The sequence below is a fragment of the Somniosus microcephalus genome, chromosome 4, assembly GCF_052327205.1.
Source record: "Somniosus microcephalus isolate GS21.2 chromosome 4, FLI_Smic_1.0, whole genome shotgun sequence".
NCBI classification, from domain to species: domain Eukaryota; kingdom Metazoa; phylum Chordata; class Chondrichthyes; order Squaliformes; family Somniosidae; genus Somniosus; species Somniosus microcephalus.
Window position 1 is genome coordinate 56195980 of NC_140990.1, and position 23478 is coordinate 56219457.

At 48.7% G+C, this 23478-nt stretch overlaps 1 pseudogene; it reads right to left on the bottom strand.

Annotated features, from left to right (window-relative positions):
- Positions 1-9353: 9353 nt before the first annotated feature.
- Positions 9354-10430, bottom strand: LOC147118949 (uncharacterized; annotated as a pseudogene).
- Positions 10431-23478: the final 13048 nt, after the last annotated feature.

A 23478-nucleotide genomic window follows, 5' to 3' on the forward strand; every position in this document is an offset into this window, starting at 1 on the left:
ATCAAACACACAGTGTGTCGAGTCCTTGATTTCTCCAAGATAAGAGGAGACTAATTGATGTCCTGTTACCAACTGTTCCATTTTTGGGCCTTTTCTGCTTTCTAACTCGAGATTATTTCAGTTCTCACACCTTTGGTTACTCTCATGGACAAGTCCCAGCTCCCCAAACCTTCAAGTGCCTCTCCTAGCCTTGGTATCCAGGGAAGGTATCGGTAACATGCCCGGGATCACTAAACACAAAACTCAGTCTGTTAATCACTTTCAGATACTGGGCTTAGTGTGTGCCCCACAGCATCTCTCTCACCTTCAATGTGTGAATAGAGCATCACGCCTGCAAACCTGGTTTAGATATTAATTCCCTCAGGAAATGTATTTAGCAGAAGATGAACAAGTAAACAGATCATGGCCCAATAAGCCAGCTCTATATACACAGGAGAAAATCTGTTTTCTAACTCCTTGAGTGGACAGAATAAAGATAGATCGCAAATGTAAGAGCCCTTCGTATCGGTTGTAAAATAAATCTTAAATCCTGACCGATTCTGTGCTTATTATAGATTTCCCCATCCCTGTGGGAGTCGAATTTGGTCAAAAACTGCTTCTTGGAAATTTCTTTCAAATGTAGCCCCGCTATTCAAGAAAGGAGGAAGAGAAAACACAGGGAACTATAGGTCAGTTAGCCTGACATCAATAGTAGCGAAAATGCTAGAATCTATTATTAAGGACATGGTGACAGGGCACTTGGGAAATCACACTATGATCAGACAGAGTCAACACAGATTTATGAAAGGAAAATCGTGTTTGAAAAATCTATTGGAGTCTTTTGAGGGTGTAACTGGCAGGGTAGATAAGGGGGAACCAGTGGATGTAATATATTTGGATTTTCAGAAGGCATTTGATAAGGTGCCACACAATAGGTTGTTACACAAGGTTAGGGCTCATGGGTTTGGGGGTAATATCTTCGCATGGATTGAGGATTCGTTAATGGACAGAAAACAGAGAGTAGGGAAAACGGTTCATTTTCAGGGTGGCAGGGTGTAACTAGTGGGGTGCCACAAGGATCAGTGCTTGGCCCTCAGCTACTTCAATGAGTTAGATGAGGGATCCGAGTGTAATAGGTGTGAAAGTAAGCAGTGAGGAGGACGTAAATAGGCTGCAAAGAAATATAGACCGGTTCAGTGAGTGGGCAAGGAGGTGGCAGATGGAGTATAATGTGGAGAAATGTGAAGTTATCCACTTTGGTAGGAAGAATGGAAAAGCAGAATATTTTTTAAAAGGTGAGAGACTAGTAAAGGTTGGGATTCCGAGGGATTTCACAGAATCATAGAATGGTTACAGCACGGAAGAAGGCCATTCGGCCCATCGAGCCGTGCCAACTCTCAGCTAGTCCCACTCCCCTGCACTTTCCCCTGAAAACTTTTTTCCTTCAGATACTTATTCAACTCCCTTTTAAAAGATAAGATTGAGTCTGCCATTCCAGATCTTAACCAATCGCTGCAGAAAAAGGCTTTTTCTTACATCACCTTTGGTTCTTTTGCCAATCACCTTAAATCTGTGTCCTCTGGTTCTCGACCCTTCCACCAATGGGAACAGTTTCTCTCTATCTACTCTGTCCAGACCCCTCATGATTTTGAACACCTCCATCAAATCTCCTCTCAACCTTCTCTGCTCTAAGGAGAACAACCCCAGCTTCTCCAGTCTATCAATGTAACTGAAGTCCCACATCCCTTATCCCTGGGAACATTCTTGTAAATCTTTTCTGCACCATCTCTAAGGCCTTCACATCCTTCATAAAGTGCAGTGCCCAGATTTGGACACAATACTCCAGTTGGGGCAGAACCAGTGTTTTATAAAGGTTCATCATAACTTCCTTGCTTTTGGACTCTATGCCTCTATTTATAAAGCCCAGGATCCCGTATGCTTTTTTAACCACTTTCTCAACCTGCCCTGCCACCTTCAACGATTTGTGCACATATACCCCCAGGTCTCTCTGTGCACCCCCTTTAGAATTGTACCCTTTAGTTTAATTTCCTCTCCTCATTCTTTCTACCAAATTGTATCACTTCACACTTTTCTGTGTTAAATTTCATTTACCACGTATCCACCCATTCCACCAGCCTGTCTATGTCCTCTTGAAGTCTATCACTATCCTCCTCACTCTTCACTATACTTCCAAGTTTTGTGTCATCTGCAAATTTTGAAATTGTGCCCTGTACACCCGCATCCAATTAATTAATATATAATCAAGAAAAGCACTGATCCCAGTACCGACCCCTGGGGAACACCACTGTGTACCTTCCTCCAGTCCGAAAAACAACTGTTCACCACTACTCTCTGTTTTCTGTCACTTAGCCAATTCCATATCCATGCTGTCACTGTCCCTTTTATTCCATGGGCTTCAATTTTGCTGACAAGCCTATTATGTGGCACTTTGTCGAACGCCTTCTGGAAATCCATGTACACCACAGCAACCACATTACCCTCATCAACCCTCTCTGTGACCTCATCAAAGAACTCAGTCAAGTTAGTTAAACACGATTTGTCTTTAACAAATCTGTGCTGGCTTTCCTTAATTAATCCACACCTATCCAAGTGACTGTTAATTTTGTCCCTGATTACTGTTTCTAAAAGCTTCCCCACTACCGAGGTCAAACTGACTGGCCTGTAGTTGCTGGGTTTATTTTTACACCCTTTTTTGAACAAGGGTGTAACATTTGCAATTCTCCAGTCCTCTGGCACCACCCCCATATCGAAGGAGGATTGGAAGATTATGGCCAGTACCTCCGCGGTTTCCTCCCTCAATTCCCTCCGCATCCTCGGATGCATCCCATCCGCTCCTGGTGATTTATCTACTTTAAATACAGCCAGCCTTTCTAATACCTCCTCTTTATCAGTTTTTATCCTGTCAAGTGTCTCCACTACCTCCCCCTTCACTGTGTCTATGGCAGCATCCTCATCCTTGGTGAAGACAGATGCAAAGTACTCATTTAGTACCTCAGCCATACCCTCTGCCTCCATGCATAGGTCTCCTTTTTGGTCCCTAATTGGCCCCACCCCTCCTCTTACTACCCTTTTACTATTTAAATGCCTACAGAAGACTTTTGGATTACCTTTTATAGTGGCTGCCATTCTATTCTCGTACCCTCGCTTTGCCTCTCTTATTTTCTTTTTCGCTTCTCCTCTGACCTTTTTATATATAGCCTGATTCTCAGATGTATTTACAACCTGACATCTGTCATACGCACTCTTTTTCTCATTCATCATATTCTCTAACTCTTTCATCATCCAGGGAGCCCTGACTTTCCCCCTAGTGGGAATGTACCATAACTGTACCTGAACTATTTCCTCTTTAAAGGCAGCCCATTGTTCCACGACAGTTTTGCCTGCCAATCTTTGATTCCAGTTTATCCGGGCCAGATCTGTTCTCATCTGAAATTGGCCTTCCCCCAGTTAAACATTTTTACTCTAGATTGTTCCCTGTCATTTTCCATAACTAATTTAAACCTTATGATACTATGATCACTGTTCCCTAAATGTTCACCTACTGACACTTGCTCCACTTGACCCACCTCATTCCCCAGAACCAGATCCAGCAATGCCTCCTCCCTCGTCGGGCCGGAAACATACTAATCAAGAAAGTTCTCCTGAACACACTTCAGAAATTCTTCCCCTTCCCTGCCCTTTACACTATTACGATCCCAGTCTATATTAGGATAAATGTAAGAAATCACACAACACCAGGTTATAGTCCAACAGCTTTATTTGAAATCACAAGCTTTCGGAGCGCTGCTCCTTCTTCAGGTGAAGAAGGAGCAGCGCTCCGAAAGCTTGTGATTTCAAATAAAGCTGTTGGACTATAACCTGGTGTTGTGTGATTTCTTACATTTGTCCACCCCAGTCCAACTCCGGCATCTCCACACCATGTATATTAGGATAGTTGAAGTCCCCCATTATCACTACTCTATATTTCTTGCATCTCTGTAATTTCACTGCAAATTTGCTCCTCCATATCTTCCCCACTATTTGGTGGTCTATAGGATACACCTAGTAGTGTAATGGCACCTCTATTATCTCTTAACTCTAGCCATATAGATTCTGTCCTCGACCCCTCCAGGACATCCTCCCTCTCCAGCACTGTAACATTCTCCTTGACCAATACTGCCACACCATCTCCTATCTTTCCTGAACACTCTATAACCAGGAATATTTAATACCCAATCCTGCCCTTTTTTGAGCCAGGTCTCAGTTATTGCCACAACATCATATTCCCATGTGGCTATTTGTGCCTGCAGCTCACTGACCTTGTTTACTGCACTTCGTGCGTTCACATACATACACTGTAAACCCATCTTAGGCCATCCTGTATTCTCCCTTAGTTTGACCTCACCTAATACCTTACTATCTCTTACTTTAGTGTTCTCTGCCTCTCCCAATCCTGTGAGCACTTTATTTCCACTTTCTAATGTTTCATCCTGGTGCCCATCCCCCTGCCAAATTAGTTTAAACCCTCCCCAACAGCCCTAGCAAACCTCCCCGTGAGGATATTGGTTCCGGCTCTGTTGAGGTGCAAACCTTCGGGCCTGTACAGGTCCCACCTTCCCCAGAACCAGTCCCAATGCCTCAGGAATCTAAAGCCCTTCCTTCTGCACCATCTCTCCGGCCACACGTTTATCTGCTCTATCCTCCTATTTCTATACTCACGAGCGAGTGGCACCGGGAGTAATTCAGAGATTACTCCCTTTGAGGTCTTGCTTTTTAATCTCTTTCCTAGCGCCCTAAAATCTGCCTGCAGGACCTCATCCCTCTTTCTACCTATGTCGTTGGTACCGATATGGACCACGACCTCTGGCAGTTCACCCTCGCCCCTCAGAATGTTCAGGGCCCGGGGCCAGGGGAGGCTGTAGGGCTTTAAAAGAAAAACTTGCATTTATATAGCGCCTTTCACAACCACCGGACGTCTCAAAGCGCTTTACAGCCAATGAAGTACTTTTGAAATGGAGTCACTGTTGTAATGTGGGAAACGCGGCAGCCAATTTGTGCTCAGCAAGCTCCCACAAACAACAACGTGCTAATGGCTTGACAATCTGTTTTTGTTATGTAGGTTGAGGGATAAATATTGGCCAGGACACCGGGGATAACTCCCCTACTCTTCTTCAAAATAGTGCCATGGGATCTTTTACATCCACCTGAGAGAGCAGACGGGGCCTCAGTTTAACGTCTCCGCCAAAAGATGGCACCTCTGACAGTGCAGCACTCCCTCAGCACTGCACTGGAGTGTCAGCCTAGCTTTATGTGCTCAAGTCCCTGGAGTGGGACTAGAACCCACAACCTTCTGACTCCGAGGGGACTTATTCCCCTTATTGGACACAAGGCTCTTTGTTTCACAACGCACTGTCTCAGATTTTAAAGATGTTTCATTCACCAGAAAAAGATGAAGTACAACATTAAATAAATCTGGAATGAAAAGTTTGTATCAGTGATGGTGACCATGAACCTATCGGATTGTGTAAAAACCCATCTGGTTCACTAATGTCCTTTAGGGCAGGAAATCTGCCGTCCTTACCCGGTCTGGCCTATTGGTGACTCCAGACCCACAGCAATGTGGTTCACTCTTAACTGCCCTCTGAAATGGCCCAGCGAGTCACTCAGTTGTATTCAGAAGGCGGCTCACCACCGCCTCCGAGGGCAATTAGAGATGGGCAATAAATACTGGCCTTGCTGGCGATGCCCACATCCTGTGAATGAATAAAAACACACAGTGGTCAGCTTAAAAACATAAGAATTAGGAGCAGGAGTCGGCCATACGGCCCCTCGAGCCTGCTCCGCCATTCAATAAGATCATGGCTGATCTTCAACCTCAACTCCACTTTCCCACCTGATCCACATATCCCTTGATTCCCTAGAGTCTGAAAATCTATCTCAGCCGTGAATATACTCAACGATTCAGCATCCACAGCCCTTTGGGGCAGAGAATTCCAAAGATTCACGACCCTCTGAGTGAAGAAATTCCTCCTCATCTCAGTCTTAAGAGGCCGACCCCTTGTCCGGCGACTATGCCCCCTATTTCGAGACTCTCCAGCCAGGGGAAACAACCTGTTAGCACCGACTCAGTCAAACCCCCTCAGAATCTTATACGTTTCAATGAGATCACCTCTCATTCTTCCAGGTCCCATCAAACACTCCCAGAGCAGGTACAGCCCGGGTTAGATACAGAGTAAAGCTCCCTCTACACTGACCCAACAAACACTCCCAGGGCAGGTGCAGCATGGGTTAGTTACACAGTAGATCTCCCTCTACACTGTCCCATCAAACACTCCCAGGGCAGGTACAGCACGGGTTAGATACAGTATAAAGCACCCTCGATACTGTCCCATCAAACATTCCCGGGGCAGGTACAGCACGGGTTACATGCAGAGTAAAGCTCCCTCTACACTGTCGCATCAAACACTCCCAGTGTAGATACAGCACAGGTTAGATACAGAGTAAAGCTCCCTCTACACTGTCCCATCAAATACTCCCAGGGTAGGTACAGCACAGGTTAGATATAGAGTAAAGCTCCCTCTACACTGTTGCATCAAACACTCCCAGGGCAGGTACAGCACAGGTTAGATACAGAGTAAAGCTCCCTTTACACTGCCCATCAAACACTCCCAGTGCAGATACAACACAGGTTAGATACAGAGTAAAGCTCCCTCTACACTGTCCCATCAAATACTCCCAGGGCAGGTACAGCACAGGTTAGATGCAGAGTAAAGCTCCCTCTACACTGTCCCATCAAATACTCGCAGGGCAGGTACAGCACAGGTTAGATACAGAGTAAAGCTCCTGCTGCACTGTCCCATCAAACACCCCCAGAGATGGAACAGCATGGGTTAGATACAGAACAATGCTCCTTTGACACTGTCCCATCAAACACTCCCAGGGCAGGTACAGCGTGGGTTAGATACAGAGTACCGCTCCCTCTACACTGTCTCATCCAACATTCCCAGGGCAGGTATGGCATGGATTATATACAGAGTAAACCTCCCTCTACACTGTCCCATCAAACACTCCCAGGCACAGAATAGCACGGGTTAGATACAGAGTAAAGCTCCCTCTACACTGTCCCATCAAACACTCCCAGGGCAGGTACAGCATGAGTTAGATACAGAGTAAAGCTCACTCTACACTGTTCCATCAAACACTCCCAGGGCAGGTACAGCATGGGTTAGATAAAAAGTAAAGCTCCAGCAACACTGTCCCATCAAACACTCCCAGGGCCGGAACAGCACAGGTTAGATACAGAGTAAAACTCCCTCTACACTGTCGCATCAAACAAACTCAGTTCAGGTACAGCACAGGCTAGATACAGAGTAAAACTCCCTCTACACTGTCACATCAAACACTCCCAGGGCAGGTAAAGTACGGGTTAGATAAAGAGTAAAGCTCCATCTACACTGTCCCATCAAACACTCCATTGGCAGCGGCAGCACGGGTTATATACAGAGTAAACCTCCCTCAACACTGTCCTATCACACACTCCCGGGGCAGGTACTGCAAGGGTTAGATACAGAGTAAAGCATCCTCTAAACTGTCCCATCAAACACTCTTGGGGCAGCTACAGCATGGGTTCGATACAGAGTAAAGCTCCCTCTACACAGTCCCATCAAACATTTCCAGGGCAGGTACAGCACGGGTTAGACACAGAGTAAAGCTCCCTCTACACAGTCCCATCAAACACTCCCAGGACAGGTACAGCACGGGTTAGACACAGAGTAAAGCTCCCTCTACACTGTCCCATCAAACACTCCCAGGGCAGGTTCAGCACGCTTTAGAGACACAGTAAAGCTCCCTCTACACTGTCCAATCAAACACTCCCAGGGCTGGAATAGCACGGGTTCGATACAAAATAAAGCTCCCTTGACACTGTCCCATCAAACACTCCCAGGGCAGGTACAGCATGGGTTAGATTCAGAGTAATGCTCCCTCTACACTGTCTCATCAAACATTCAAGGGGCAGGTATGGCACGGCTTAGATACAGAGTAACGCTCCCTCTGCACTGTCCCAACCAACACTCCCACGGCCAGAACAGCACGGGTTAGATACAGAGTAAAGCTCCCTCTGCACTGTCCCATCAAACACTCCCAGGGCAGGTACAGCATGGGTTAGATACAAAGTAACTCTCCCTCTACACCGTCTCATCAAACATTCCCGGGGCATGTATGGCACGGATTAGATACAGAGTAAAGCTCCCTCTACACTGTCGCATCAAACACTCCCAGGGCAGATACAGCACAGGTTAGATACAGTGTAAACCTTCCTCTACACTGTCCCATCAAACACTCCCAGGGCCAGAATAGCACGGGTTAGATACAGAGTAAAGCTCCCTCTACACTGTCCCAACCTACACTCCCACGGCCAGAACAGCACGGGTTAGATACAGAGTAAAGCTCCCTCTACACTGTCCCATCAAATACTCCCAGGGCAGGTACAGCACAGGTTAGATACAGAGTAAAGCTCCCTCTACACTGTCCCATCAAACACTCCCAGGGCAGGTACAAAATGGGTTAGATACAGAGTAAAGCTCCCTCTACACTGTCCCATCAAACACTCCCAGTGCAAGTACAGTACAGTTTAGATGCAGTCACTGACATAAGTCTCCTCCTGTCTGATAAAAACCAACACCACAGTCACTGACACCAATCTCCTCCTGTCTGATATAAACCAATCCCAGAGTCACTAACACCAATCTCCTCCTCTCTGATATAAACCAATCCCACAGTCACTAACACCAATCTCCTCCTGTCTGATATAAACCAATCCCAGTCACTGACACCAATCTCCTCCTGTCTGATATAAACCAACCCCAGTCACTGACACCAATCTCCTCCTGTCTGGTATAAACCAATCCCAGTCACTGACACCAATCTCCTCCTGTCTGATATAAACCAATCCCACAGTCACTGACACCAATCTCCTCCTGTCTGATATAAACCAACCCCAGTCACTGACACCAATCTCCTCCAGTCTGATATAAACCAACCCCACAGTCACTGACACCAATCTCCTCCTGTCTGATATAAAGCAACCCCACAGGCCCAGAAAGATTAAACTCAGCCCGTTACTTGGATTGGACTTGTCTCCATTCCCGTGCTGAGGGGATTGCTGTACCCGACGGGATGGGCAAATTTGGGGACTCTCGATTCTCCACCAATTCCCATTCCCCTTCTTTCTGGTGGATAATGGAGGTGCCACTGTGTGTAATGTGGAAGTCAGTAAGAATTGTCAGTGAGGATTAATCAGCACTTTCTAATTGGAGATGTTAATCAGTGGAACCTTTCAGACACTGAATTGTAGATTTTGTGCCAAAGGTCAATTTAAGGTTAAAGTAAAATTCAAAATTTTATTGTCAAATAATTTCTTATGAAAGTCCTAAATTAAGGGGAAAGGTCACAGACAGCGGTTCTTAAAGGGACAATGCAGCCCCAACAAGTCAATCAGCTTTATATCCAGAATATTAAACTCCAGCCCAGTTATAGGGTTATTAACATCAGCAGAAACAAAGCCCAATTGCCAGAGTGAACATGGTTCAGTCCTGGATGTGATTAACAGCAGCAATAACAGCAGAATCCAACCCCTGCAGTCACATGTGAACTCGCTGGTGTGTCAGCAGGCTGGATGATCAAGAGAAACCCTTCCCACACACGGAGCAGGTGAACGGTCTCTCCCCAGTGTGAACTCGCTGGTGTGTCAGCAGGCTGGACGATCGAGAGAAACCCTTCCCACACACGAAGCAGGTGAACGACCTCTCCCCAGTGTGAATTCGTTGGTGTGTCAGCAGGGTGGATGAACAAGTGAATCCCTTCCCACACACGGAGCAGGTGAACGGCCTCTCCCCAGTGTGAACTCGCTGGTGTTTCAGCAGGTTGGATGACTGAGTGAATCCCTTCCCACACACGGAGCAGATGAACGGCCTCTCCCCGGTGTGAGTACGTTTGTGTACAATGAGATTGAATGACTGCCTGAAGCTTTTCCCACAGTGAGAGCAACTGAATGGTCTCTCATCAGTGTGAACTCGCTGGTGTTGAATCAGTTCCTCAGAGCTTTTAAAGCAGTTCACACAGTCGAAGCATTTAAAAGGTCTCTCCTCAGTGTGAACTCGCTGGTGTCTCAGAAGGTGGGCTGAATTAGTGAATCCCTTCCCACACACGGAGCAGGTGAACGGCCTCTCCCCAGTGTGAAATTGCCGGTGTCTCAGCAGGTTGGATGACTGAGCAAATCCCTTCCCACACACAGAGCAGGTGAACGGCCTCTCCCCGGTGTGACTGCGTCGATGAATTTCCAGGTGGGACGGGGAGCTGAATCCCTTCCCACAGTCCCCACATTTCCACGGTTTCTCCATGGTGCGGGTGTTTTTGTGTCTCTCCAGGTTGGACGATCGGTTGAAGCCTCGCCCACACACACAACACGTGTATGGTTTCTCCCCGCTGTGAATGGTACAATGTTTTTTCAGGCTGTGTAACAGGTTAAAGCTCTTTCCACAGTCACTGCACTGGAACACTCTCACTCGGGTGTGTGTGTCTCGGTGCTTTTTCAGTCACAATGATGTTTGAAATCTTTTCCCACAGACAGAACATACAAACATTTCTCCTTCCACATTCAAAGGTCAATGATATTCAGGTCCAGATGAATTAAGTGACTCTCAGATCTTGACGTGATGATTGCTTTGAGTTTCCCTCTGCAAATCCTCCCCTTCTAATACCCTGTAAAAGGAGTTTACAGAAGTCATCATTGTATGTACAGGATAGAAATTCAGAACAGACAATTCTAGTTTCTGTACAACGTTCCTTCACACATGGGGATTCTAACCCTGGGACTGTACATGGTGATCACTAAACACAAAACCCAGACTGTTAATCATTTTCAGCTACTGCACTTAGCGTGTGTCCCACAGCATCTCTCTCACTTTTAATGTGTGAATAGAGCATCACGCCTGCAAACCTGGTTTTAAATTTAAATTCACTCACCAAATGTATTTAACAAAAGATGAACAAGTAAACCCATCACAGCCCACTAATCCAGCTCTACATTCACAGGAGGAAGCCTGTTATCAAACTCCTCGAGTGGATGAAATAAAGAAAGATCCCAAATGTAAGAGTCCCTTGAATCCTTTGCAAAGACCTTTCAAATCCTGACCGGTTCCTTCCTTACTGTAGAAATCCCCATCCCAATGGGAGTCAATATTGGTCAAAAACTGCTAACTGGACATTTTTAACCCAACCACTCAAATTTAAAAGGGCCCGTCGGTGATATACAGACTGAACCAATCACACAGCTCTGGGTCAGTTTGAATTATTCCTCTCTCCAGCCTGTAACCGATGAAACTTGTACCACTGAGGCTGAAATTCCACTACCGGGTGCCGGGTTCCAACCCTGGGACTGTACATGGGGGATTCTAACCCTGGGACTGTACATGGGGATTCCAACCCTGGGACTGTACATGGGGACTCTAACCCTGGGACTGTACATGGGGATTCCAACCCTGGGACTGTATATGGGGATTCTAACCCTAGGACTGTACATGGGGATTCTAACCCAGGGACTGTACATGGGGGATTCTAACCCTGGGACTGTACATGGGGATTCTAACCCTGGGACTGTACATGGGGATTCTAACCCTGGGACTGAACATGGGGACTCTAACCCTGGGACTGTACATGGGGATTCTAACCCTGGGACTGTACATGGGGATTCCAACCCTGAGATTGTACATGGGGATTCCAACCCTGGGACTGTACATGGGGATTCCAACCCTGGGACTGTACATGGGGATTCTAACCCTGGGACTGCACATGGGGATTCTAACCCTGGGACTGTACATGGGGATTCTAACCCTGGGACTGTATATGGGGATTCTAAACCTGGGACTGTCCATGGGGATTCTAACCCTGAGACTGTACGTGGGGATTCTAACCTTGGGCCTGTATATGGGGATTCCAACGCTGGGACTGTACATGGGGATTCTAACCCTGGGACTGTACATGGGGATTCTAATCCAGGGACTGTACATTGGGATTCTAACCCTGGGACTGTACATGGGGATTCTGGCACTGCGACTGTACATGGGAATTCTAACCCTGGGACTGTACATGGGGATTCTAACCCTGGGACTGTATATGGGGATTCTAACCCTGGGACTGTTAAGGAGGATTGCAACCCTGGGGCTGTACATGGGGATTCTAACCCTGGGACTGTACATGGGGATTCCAACCCTGAGACTGTCCATGGCGATTCTAACCCTGGGACTGTACATGGCGATTCTAACCCTGGGACTGTACATGGGGATTCTAACCCAGGGACTGTACATGGGGATTCGAACCCTGGGACTGTACATGGGGATTCTAACCCTCGGACAGTATATGGGGATTCTAACCCTGGGACTGTACATGGAGATTCAAACCCTGGGACTGTACATGGGGATTCTAACCCTGAGAATGTACATGGGGATTCTAACCCTGGGACTGTACATGCGGATTCTAACCCTGGGACTGTACATGGGGATTCTAACCTTGGGACTGTACATGGGGTTTCTAACCCTGGGACTGTACATGGGGATTCTAACCCAGGGACTGTACATGGGGATTCTCACCCTGGGACTGTACATGGGGATTCTAACCCTGGGACTGTACATGGGGATTCTAACCCTGGGACTGTACATGGGGATTCTAACCCTGGGACTGTACATGGGGATTCTATCCCAGGGACTGTACATGGGGATTGTAACCCTGGGACTGTACATGGGGATTCTAACCCTGGGACAGTGCATGGGGATTGTAACCCTGGGACTGTACCTGGGGATTCTAACCCTGGGACTGTACATGGGGATTCTAATCCTGGGGCTGTACATGGGGATTAGAACCCTGGGACTGTACATGGGGAATCTAATCCTGGGACTGTACATGGGGATTCCAACCCTGGGACTGTACATGGGGATTCTAACCCTGAGATTGTACATGGGGATTCTAACCCTGGTACTGTATATGGGGAATCTAAACCTGGGACTGTCCATGGGGATTCTAACCCTGGGACTGTACATGGGGATTCTAACCCTGGGACAGTGCATGGGGATTCTTATCTTGGGCCTGTATATGGGGATTCCAAAGCTGGGACTGTACATGGGGATTCTAACCGTGGGACTGTATATGGGGATTCTAATCCTGGGACTGTACATGGGGATTCTAACCCTGGGACTGTACATGGGGATTCTAACCCTGGGACTGTACATGGGGATTCTAACCCTGGGACTGTACATGGGGATTCTAACCCTGGGACTGTACATGGGGATTCTGGCACTGCGACTGTACATGGGAATTTGAACCCTGGGACTGTACATGGGGATTCTAACCCTGGGACTGTGTATGGGGATTCTAACCCTGGGACTGTACGTGGGGATTCCAACCCTGAGACTGTCCATGGCGATTCTAACCCTGGGACTGTACATGGCGATTCTAACCCTGGGACTGTACATGGGGATTCTAACCCTGGGACAGTACATGGGGATTCTAACCCTGGGACTGTACATGGGGTTTCAAATCCTGGGACTGTACATGGGGATTCTAACCCTGGGACTGTACATGGGGATTCTAACCCTGGGACAGTACATGGGGATTCTAACCCTGGGACTGTACATGGAGATTCAAACCCTGGGACTGTACATGGGGATTCTAACCCTGGGAATGTACATGGGGATTCTATACCTGGGACTGTACATGGGGATTCTAACCCTGGGACTGTACATGGGGATTCTAACTCTGGGACTCTACATGGGGATTCTAACCCTGGGACTGTACATGGGGATTCTAACCCAGGGACTGTACATGGCGATTCTAACCCTGGGACTGTACATGGGGATTCTAACCCTGGGACTGTAAATGGGGATTCTAACCCTGGGACTGTACATGGAGATTCTAACCCTGGGACTGTACATGGGGATTCTAACCCTGGGACTGCACATGGGGATTCTAACCCAGGGACTGTACATGGGGATTCTATCCCAGGGACTGTACATGGGGATTGTAACCCTGGGACTGTACATGGGGATTCTAACCCAGGGACTGTACATGGGGATTCTATCCCAGGGACTCTACATGGGGATTCTAACCCTGGGACAGTGCATGGGGATTCTAACCCTGGGACTGTACATGGGGATTCTAACCCTGGGACTGTACATGGGGATTCTAACCCTGGGACTGTACATGGGGATTCTAACGCTGGGACTGTACATGGGGATTCTAACCCTGGGACTGTACATGGGGATTCTAACCCTGGGACTGTACATGGGGATTCTAACCCTGGGACTGTACATGGGGATTCTTACCCTGGGACTGTACATGGGGATTCTAATCCTGGGACTGTACATGGGGATTCTAACCCTGGGACTGTACATGGGGATTCTAACTCAGGGACTGTACATGGGGATTCTAACCCTGGGACTGTACATGGTGATTCTAACCCTGGGACTGTAAATGGGGATTCTAACCCTGGGACTGCACATGGGGATTCTAACCCTGGGACTGTACATGGGGATTCTAACCCTGGGACTGTACATGGGGATACTAACCCAGGGACTGTACATGGGGATTCTATCCCAGGGATTGTACATGGGGATTGTAACCCTGGGACTGTACATGGGGATTCTAACCCTGGGACAGTGCATGGCGATTCTAACCCTGGGACTGTACATGGGGATTCTAACCCTGGGACTGTACATGGGGATTCCAACCCTGGGACTGCACATGGGGATTCGAAACCTGGGACTGTACATGGGGATTCTAACCCTGGGACTGTACATGGGGATTCTAACGCTGGGACTGTACATGGGGATTCTAACCCTGGGACTGTACATGGGGATTCTAACCCTGGGACTGTACATGGGGATTCTAACGCTGGGACTGTACATGGGGATTCTAACCCTGGGACTGTACATGGGGATTCTAACCCTGGGACTGTACATGGGGATTCTAACCCTGGGACTGCACATGGGGATTCTAACCCTGGGACTGTACATGGGGATTCTAACCCTGGGACTGTACATGGGGATTCTAACGCTGGGACTGTACATGGGGATTCTAACCCTGGGACTGTACATGGGGATTCTAACCCTGGGACTGTACATGGGGATTCTAACCCTGGGACAGTGCATGGGGATTCTAACCCTGGGACTGTACATGGGGATTCTAACCCTGGGACTGTACATGGGGATTCTAACCCTGGGACTGTACATGGGGATTCTAACCCTGGGACTGTACATGGGGTTTCTAACCCTGGGACTGTACATGGGGATTCTAACCCTGGGACTGTACATGGGGATTCTAACCCTGGGACTGTACATGGGGATTCTAACCCTGGGACAGTGCATGGGGATTCTTACCTTGGGCCTGTATATGGGGATTCCAAAGCTGGGACTGTACATGGGGACTCTAACCGTGGGACTGTATATGGGGATTCTAATCCTGGGACTGTACATGGGGATTCTAACCCTGGGACTGTACATGGGGATTCTAACCCTGGGACTGTACATGGGGATTCTAACCCTGGGACTGTACATGGGGATTCTAACCCTGGGACTGTACATGGGGATTCTGGCACTGCGACTGTACATGGGAATTCGAACCCTGGGACTGTACATGGGGATTCTAACCCTGGGACTGTGTATGGGGATTCTAACCCTGGGACTGTACATGGGGATTCTAACCCTGGGACTGTTAAGGAGGATTCCGACCCTGGGACTGCACATGTGGATTCTAAACCTGGGACTGTACGTGGGGATTCCAACCCTGAGACTGTCCATGGCGATTCTAACCCTGGGACTGTACATGGCGATTCTAACCCTGGGACTGTACATGGGGATTCTAACCCTGGGACAGTACATGGGGATTCTAACCCTGGGACTGTACATGGGGTTTCAAATCCTGGGACTGTACATGGGGATTCTAACCCTGGGACTGTACATGGGGATTCTAACCCTGGGACAGTACATGGGGATTCTAACCCTGGGACTGTACATGGAGATTCAAACCCTGGGACTGTACGTGGGGTTTCTAACCCTGGGAATGTACATGGGGATTCTATACCTGGGACTGTACATGGGGATTCTAACCCTGGGACTGTACATGGGGATTCTAACTCTGGGACTCTACATGGGGATTCTAACCCTGGGACTGTACATGGGGATTCTAACCCAGGGACTGTACATGGGGATTCTAACCCTGGGACTGTACATGGGGATTCTAACCCTGGGACTGTAAATGGGGATTCTAACCCTGGGACTGTACATGGGGATTCTAACCCTGGGACTGTACATGGGGATTCTAACCCTGGGACTGCACATGGGGATTCTAACCCAGGGACTGTACATCGGGATTCTATCCCAGGGACTGTACATGGGGATTGTAACCCTGGGACTGTACATGGGGATTCTAACCCAGGGACTGTACATGGGGATTCTATCCCAGGGACTCTACATGGGGATTCTAACCCTGGGACAGTGCATGGGGATTCTAACCCTGGGACTGTACATGGGGATTCTAACCCTGGGAATGTACATGCGGATTCTAACCCTGGGACTGTACATGGGGATTCTAACGCTGGGACTGTACATGGGGATTCTAACCCTGGGACTGTACATGGGGATTCTAAACCTGGGACTGTACATGGGGATTCTAACCCTGGGACTGTACATGGGGATTCTAACCCTGGGACTGTACATGGGGATTCTAACGCTGGGACTGTACATGGGGATTCTAACCCTGGGACTGTACATGGGGATTCTAAACCTGGGACTGTACATGGGGATTCTAACCCTGGGACTGTACATGGGGATTCTAAACCTGGGACTGTACATGGGGATTCTAACCCTGGGACTGTACATGGGAATTCTTACCCTGGGACTGTACATGGGGATTCTAACCCTGGGACTGTACATGGGGATTCTAACCCTGGGACTGTACATGGGGATTCTAACTCAGGGACTGTACATGGGGATTCTAACCCTGGGACTGTACATGGTGATTCTAACCCTGGGACTGTAAATGGGGATTCTAACCCTGGGACTGTACATGGGGATTCTAACCCTGGGACTGTACATGGGGATTCTAACCCTGGGACTGTACATGGGGATTCTAACCCAGGGACTGTACATGGGGATTCTATCCCAGGGACTGTACATGGGGATTGTAACCCTGGGACTGTACATGGGGATTCTAACCCTGGGACAGTGCATGGCGATTCTAACCCTGGGACTGTACATGGGGATTCTAACCCTGGGACTGTACATGGGGATTCCAACCCTGGGACTGTACATGGGGATTCGAAACCTGGGACTGTACATGGGGTTCTATCCCAGGGACTGTACATGGGGATTGTAACCCTGGGACTGTACATGGGGATTCTAACCCTGGGACAGTGCATGGGGATTCGAACCCTGGGACTGTACATGGGGATTCTAACCCTGGGACTGTACATGGGGATTCTAACCCTGGGACTGTACATGGGGATTCTAACGCTGGGACTGTACATGGGGATTCTAACCCTGGGACTGTACATGGGGATTCTAACCCTGGGACTGTACATGGGGATTCTAACCCTGGGACTGTACATGGGGATTCTTACCCTGGGACTGTACATGGGGATTCTAACCCTGGGACTGTACATGGGGATTCTAACCCTGGGACTGTACATGGGGATTCTAACTCAGGGACTGTACATGGGGATTCTAACCCTGGGACTGTACATGGTGATTCTAACCCTGGGACTGTAAATGGGGATTCTAACCCTGGGACTGTACATGGGGATTCTAACCCTGGGACTGTACATGGGGATTCTAACCCTGGGACTGTACATGGGGATTCTAACCCAGGGACTGTACATGGGGATTCTATCCCAGGGACTGTACATGGGGATTCTAACCCTGGGACTGTACATTGTGATTCTAACCCTGGGACAGTACATGGGGATTCCAACCCTGGGACTGTACATGGGGATTCTAACGCTGGGACTGTACATGGGGATTCTAACCCTGGGACTGTATATGGGGATTCTAAACCTGGGACTGTCCATGGGGATTCTAACCCTGGGACTGTACATGGGGATTCTAACCCTGAGACTGTACATGGGGATTCTTACCTTGGGCCTGTATATGGGGATTCCAACGCTGGGACTGTACATGGGGATTCTAACCCTGGGACTGTATATGGGGACTCTAATCCTGGGACTGTACATGGGGATTCAAACCCTTGGACTGTACATGGGGATTCTAACCCTGGGACTGTACATGGGGATTCTAACCCTGGGACTGTACATGGGGATTCTGGCACTGCGACTGTACATGGGAATTCTAACCCTGGGACTGTACATGGGGATTCGAACCCTGGGACTGTACATGGGGATTCTAACCCTGGGACTGTACATGTGGATTCTAACCCTGGGACTGTATATGAGGATTCTAACCCTGGGACTGTACATGGGGATTCTAACCCTGGGACTGTTAAGGAGGATTCCAACCCTGGGACTGTGCATGGGGATTCTATCCCTGGGACTGTACATGGGGATTCCAACCCTGAGACTGTCCATGGCGATTCTAACCCTGGGACTGTACATGGCGATTCTAACCCTGGGACTGTACATGGGGATTCTAACCCTGGGACAGTACATGGGGATTCTAACCCTGGGACTGTACATGGGGTTTCAAATCCTGGGACTGTACATGGGGATTCTAACCCTGGGACTGTACATGGGGATTCTAACCCTGGGACAGTACATGGGGATTCTATCCCTGGGACTGTACATGGAGATTCAAACCCTGGGACTGTACATGGGGATTCTAACCCTGTGAATGTACATGGGGATTCTAACCCTGGGACTGTACATGGGGATTCTACCCCTCGGACTGTACATGGGGATTCTAACCCTGGGACTGTACATGGGGATTCTAACCCTGGGACTGTACATGGGGATTCTAACCCAGGGACTGTACATGGGGATTCTAACCCTGGGACGGTACATGGGGATTCTAACCCTGGGACTGTAAATGGGGATTCTAACCCTGGGACTGTACATGGGGATTCTAACCCTGGGACTGTACATGGGGATTCTAACCCTGGGACTGTACATGGGGATTCTAACACAGGGACTGTACATGGGGATTGTAACCCTGGGACTGTACATGGGAATTCTAACCCTGGGACAGTGCATGGGGATTCTAACCCTGGGACTGTACATGGGGATTCTAACCCTGGGACTGTACATGGGGATTCTAACCCTGGGACTGTACATGGGGATTCTAACCCTGGGACTGTACATGGGGATTCTAACCCTGGGACTGTACATGGGGATTCTAACACTGGGACAGTACATGGGGATTCTAACCCTGGGACTGTACATGGGGATTCTAACCCTGGGACTGTACATGGGGATTCTAACCCTGGGACTGTACATGGGGATTCTAACCCTGGTTCTGTACATGGGGATTCTAACCCTGGGACTGTACATGGGGATTCTAACCCTGGTTCTGTACATGGGGATTCTAACCCTGGTACTGTACATGGGGATTCTAACCCTGGGACTGTACATGGGGATTCTAACCCTGGGACTGTACATGGGGATTCTAACCCTGGGACTGTACATGCGGATTCTAACCCTGGGACTGTACATGGGGATTCTAATCCTGGGACTGTAGATGGGGATTCTAATCATGGGACTGTACGCGGGTATTCCAACCCTGGGACTGTACATTGGGATTCTAACCCTGGGACTGTACATGGGGATTCTAACCCTGGGACTGTACACGGGGATTCTAACCCTGGGACTGTACACGGGGATTCTAACCCTGGGACTTTACACGGGGATTCTAACCCTGGGACTGTACACGGGGATTCTAACCCTGGCACTGTACATGGGGATTCTAAACCTGGGACTGTACATGGGGATTCTTACCCTGGGACTGTACATGGGGATTCTAACCCTGGGACTGTATATGGGGATTCTAACCCTGGGACTGTACATGGGGATTCTAACCCTGGGACTGTACATGGGAATTCTAACCATGGGACTGTACATGTGAGTGCAGCTCTGAAAGAACAAAAGATTTTCATTTTTATGGTGCCCATCATGACCTTGGACGTCCCAAAGCGATTTATACCCAATGAAGTACTTTTTGAAGTGTGCTCACTGTTCAGTGTAGGACAGCGGGTAGCCAGTTTGTGCACAGCAAGCTCCTGCAAACAGCAATGTGATAATGACCAGATAATATGTTTTTTTCAATGATGTTGATTGAGGGATAAATATTGGCCAGAACACTAGCGATAACTCCCCTGCTCTTCTTCAAAATAGTGTCCTGGAATCTTTTATGCCCACCTGAAAGAACAGACGGGGCCTCGGTTTAACGTCGCATCTGAAAAAACGGCACCTCTGACAGTGCAGCACTCCCTCAGCACTGCACTGGAGAGTCAGTATAGATTTTTGTGCTCAAGTCTCTGGAGTGGGATTTGAACCCACAACCTTCTGGACCTCTTCTCTTACAATTCTATGGCATGTAAACTCGAAGCTTGCCATTACCAACGCCTTCAGGAGAGATGGTGAGAAATGCCCTGTGTGGAGAGTGAGAATACAATAACTGAGACATTGATTGTCTCTCCTGGGCACTAGGACCCGGATGGAAGCAGACACTGAAGCCCCGCCCCCTCTATATGAGATGGCCGCGCTGAAACAAAATGGTGCCGCAATGGAACTTTCCGCCCCCGCAACTGCAAACACGGGATCTTCAGGTTATTATTCGGGACTTGCGGCCTACCCCAGTTGTTTATGAAGTCTCCCCACCTACCGACCCGTCCATTGCTCCCCTGCGCCCACCGATTCTTACCCGCAGCCGAAGCGCGCTTCCGGCCGCTGTTCCTCCGTCTGTCCATCTCCCGTACACCGCACTGCGCATGCTCAATACACCCTCCCCTACCGCGCCTGTGCGCTGGGCTCCTGCAGTCTGGGCACATTCTCCACCGCGGGGAATGCTGGGTAAAGGCCCCATTGAAAGACCAGATTAGTGAATAAGAAATAGGAGCAGGAATCGGCCACTTGGCCTGTCGAGCCTGCTCCGCCATTAATAAGATCATGGCCTATCTGGGGCTCAAAGTCACTTCCCTGCCCGCTCCCCATAACCCTTCACTCCCTTATCTTGCAAAAATGTGTCTATCTCCACCTTAAATGTATTTAATGACCCAGCCTCCACAGCTCTCTGCGGCAGAGAATTCCACAGATTTACAACCCTCTGAGAAAAAAATTCCTCATCTCAGGTCGATTGGGCTTGTACTCGCTGGAGTTTAGAAGAATGAGAGGGGATCTCATTGAAACTTATAAAATTCTGACAGGACTGTACAGACTAGATGCAGGAATGATGTTCCCGATGGTCGGGGAGTCCAGAACCAGGGGTCACAGTCTAAGGATAAGGGGTAGGCCATTTAGGACAGAAATGAGGAGGAATTTCTTCACCCAGAGAGTGGTGAACCTGTGGAATTCTCTACCACAGAAGGCAGTAGAAACCAATTCAGTAAATATATTCAAGAAGGAGTTGGATATATTTCTGAAGGCTAAAGGGATCCAGGGGTATGGGGAGAAAGCAGGGACCGGGTACTGAAATTGGATGATTGCATTGAATGGCGGAGCAGGCTTGAAGGGCCGAATGGCCTACTCTTGCTCCTATCTTCTATGCTTCTATATTTCCATTTATAAGATTTGGTGTCACAATGTAAGTGGTCACTTACATCGTTTTCCTTTGACTTAGACTTATTTGCACTAATAAATCTTTACTAAGTCAAGCTTAACACTAACCATTAAAGAGACTAAACACACAAATGTATATCGATGCAGTTACCGATATACTTATGTTAATTTGCACTGATGTGTGTTGATTATGATGTCACTTTTTCAGTGTCCGCCGGTGCGATTATTTATTATTTACTGTTGCTCCTTGGTTTAAATTACTGAGCACCTCCTTCCCCCTCAGCATCCAATTCCCATTCTCACCAAATTCCCCTTACCACCCTGTTCACCCAATTAGCTTCTCCAGCTCTGTGCAACACAGCTCATCCTCCTCCTAGTCCCTCCTCCAAAATTATCTGTCTTCAGCTATTCCACTCACTTTTCTGCCACCTTGTTGTTGACCTAAAATGGCGATGGTTGTTACCCAGAACACTCCGCGTGCGAGAATAGGCCCTATCAATGCTGCAGGGGCTGGTGTGCGCAGGTGCGGGGAGGGCGCGGTGCGGGTCCCGCGTGTGCGCAGTACCGACAGTCGGGTGATGGCGGTGCAAGGTGAAGAGAAGATTCCGGAGCGGGGAGGAGATGGCGGAGCACAGGGGAGCAATAGAACTGGCGAGGAGGCTTTATAAACACACGGGGTGGGCCTCAGGCCCTGAACAAGAGCCTCCGGGCCGGGCGTTTGCCCCGAGCGGGGCGGCAGCATCGGGGCTTTCTCCCGGTGAAAGGCCCAGGTTAATGGCCGCCATCTTGAGAGGCTCAGGGGGCAGCAGGGCGCATGCGCGGCCCCCTTGGCCAAGAACCAGGAGGAGAGAATCTTGTCAATTTCTATCCTGGACTCACAGTGATGGCTTTTGTAAACTCCTTTTACAGGCTGTGAGAAGGGCAGCATTTACACACCGCAAACTCAGACCAAATATCACATCAAGAGCTGACAGAGTCAGTCCATTCATCAGGACCCGAATATCATCGGCCTTTGAATGTGGAAGGAGAAATGTTTGTCTGTTCTGTCTGTGGGAAAAGATTTCAAACATCAGTGTGACTGGAATAGCACCGAGACACCTACACCCGAGTGAGAGTATTCCAGTGCACTGACTGTGGAAAAAGCTTTAACCAGTTACACAGCCTGAAAAATCATCGCACCGTTCACAGTGGGGAGAAACCGTACACGTGTTGTGTGTGTGGACGAGGCTTCAACCGATTGTCCAATCTGGAGAGACACAAGGACTCCCGCACCATGGAGAAACCGTGGAAATGTGGGGACTGTGGGAAGGGATTCAATTACCCATCCCAGCTGGAAAATCATAGGCGCAGTCACACCAGGGAGAGGCCGTTCACCTGCTCCGAGTGTGGGAAAGGATTCACTCAGTCATTCTGCCTCCACTCACACCAGAGAGTTCACACTGATGAGATACCTTTCAGTTGCTCTCACTGTGGCAAGGGGTTCAGGTGTTCATCAAATCTCATTGCACACCAGCGAGTTCACACTGGGGAGAGGCCGTTCACCTGTTCCATGTGTCAGAAGGGATTCAGTCAGTCAAACACTCTGCTGAGACACCTGCGAGTTCACACGGGTGAGAGACCATTCACCTGCCCCGTGTGTGAGAAGGGATTCACTCGGTCATCCCACCTGCTGAGACACCAGCGAGTTCACAAGTGACTGCAGAGGTTGGATTCTGCTGCTTTTCCTGGTG